Source organism: Galeopterus variegatus, unplaced genomic scaffold (genome assembly GCF_000696425.1).
Source record: "Galeopterus variegatus unplaced genomic scaffold, G_variegatus-3.0.2 Scaffold4764, whole genome shotgun sequence".
NCBI classification, from domain to species: domain Eukaryota; kingdom Metazoa; phylum Chordata; class Mammalia; order Dermoptera; family Cynocephalidae; genus Galeopterus; species Galeopterus variegatus.
In genome coordinates this window covers 5,904-8,198 of record NW_007730875.1, presented here as the reverse complement: position 1 = coordinate 8,198, position 2,295 = coordinate 5,904, and positions in this window count along the sequence as shown.

The window sequence follows — 2,295 nt, the reverse complement described above, 5'->3', positions numbered from 1 at the left end:
CTTTTTGAGACCGGCGGCACTGCGCTCAGCCAGTGAGCGCTGTGAGCGCACCGGTCATCCCCATATAGGATCCAAACCCGTGGTGGCGGGAGTGCTCCCGCGCTCCCAGCGCCGCACCCTCCCGAGTGCGCCATGGGCTCGGCCCCATTTTTCTTTTGATTTCATTTTGAGTGGGGTTGATTGGCTTTGTGGCTTGGCTGTTCCTCTCGTTGTCTATGAAAGATGGCTGGGAGTGCCCCACTGCTGGGCCACCTGACCAGGGGTGGCCTCAGTGCTGAGGCCCAGTGGAGGGTGAGCAGGGGACTCCACAGGGCTGCAGTTGCCCCACCTGTGGCTGGCAGGGAGGCTGGGTGGCCAGGTGACCCATGGTGGGACTGGCACTCCCAGTTGTATGGCACTCCCTGCATCGCCCGGGTAATGACCTCATGCTGCCAGCAGGGCGAAGAGGCAGCTGAGGAGGAAGCTTTGGTGTGGGACCTGGTAATTATAAAAAGAAACCATCTGCTCCAGGGCTGGATATTAACCTGCTTTGGGTGTTGACGTGACAGTGCCGAGTGAAATTTTTCATAGGCAGATGGTGTATTTTTAGCTAGAATTAACTTTTTTGTTTTTCTGTGTTTTGAGATGTCTGGCTTGGAAGTAAACACGGCTGGGGGTGCCACAGTGCGGCTGCGGGTGCCACAGTGTGGAGGCTGGGGAGGGCAAGCCAGGCTTGGAAGGAAGCGTCTTCTCCCATTAGTTATTGAGAGGTGCCATCTAGTGGGCATGCCACGTACATCCTCTCTCCTCTTCTGCCCACAGTGCCTTCTCCTGGTCACTGGCCAGGGCAGGCCCTGCTTGGGATGTGGCTCCGAAAGGGTGCTGTTTTATGAGTGCCCCGTGGGGAGGGNTCAATCCTGAACAATCAACATATGGCAATTAAGAAATGCCAGGATTCATCTAAGCCACACAGGGAAAAGAGAATGTCTGCTGTGTTTTCAGTTTCGTGGGAGGAGATAAATGGCTTTATTGGCTGAAGGAGTCTCCTTGGACCGTTATGGTGATGGTGGGTAAGGAGGCTGAGCTCCGGCCTGTCCAGCTGAATCGCAGCCTCAGGGTCAGCTATGGGTACCTCCAAATCCTGGAAAATGGAGAAAGTTTTTCTAAACTATAGATGTGGTGCCTATTTTATTTTTCTGGGTTTTAAGAGAAGGACTTTACTCATTCTTATTAGCAACTAAGCAAATGAAAGCATAATATGTAGGTGATACCTGTTATACACCAATTAATCAGTAAAGATAAATACAAATGATCAAACCCAGAGCTGGCGGGGCTGTGCACGCGCACACACACGAAGTAATAGTAGTGATGGTCTTTTGGGAGAGTGATTTGAAGGAAAAAAATCATAGGAACCATAAAATTGTGCATACTTGCCAGCCAGCCAATTTCACTTCAGGGAAAACATTCCCATAAAATAATTCAAATGGAAAAAAAAATAAAGATATTTATAGCACTGCTGTTTATAATAGCAGGAAAAAAGGGAAACAATTCACATGTTGAACGGAAATAGTTACGTGGGCAATATAATGGAATACTAATAGCCAATTTTAATAAATAGTAAATGGGGACGGGCATATGAAATTGCCCCATGTACATTATCTAGCTTACGGCAAATTCATACTTATGTGCTTGGAAGGAAAAAGGAAAAGGGGGATTGCAGGTGGCACTGGTGATCCTAGTGAGGGCCCTGCCTGATGAAGGTGGGGCTCCGAGGAGGCAGAAAGGGCTGGCATGAATCTCAAAGTGTGGGCATTTTGTGCCTGAGGGAGTTCTAGGGTTTTAAAATGGGGGTTATTTATGTGTTCCTAAAACAAACAAGAACCAGCCCTGTCAGCTCTACAGGGAGCCAGCCGTTGCCTCCCAGGGACTGTTCAAGGCCATTGTGACTTGAGTCCGCATCAGCCCTCTGCGGGCCCTCACCTCCTCAGAGGCATGTAATGCCCAACCCCAGATCATGTGCCCCATGGGAGCTTTATCTGGCATGCCCGTGCCCATCCACCGAGGCAGGAGGGCCAGCTGTGCTGGGAGCTGTTTTGGATATAAGGTCTTCTCTCTCTGTCAGTGCTATCCAATAGAAATATAGTACAAACCAAAAATGTAAGCCACATATGTAACTTAAAAATTTCTAGGAACCACATTTTACAAAAAATAAGGACAGGTGAAATTAATAAGATATTTTATTTAACCAGATATACCCAACATACTATCATTTTACCATATGATCAATATAAACAATTATTTATGAGATATTTTCAA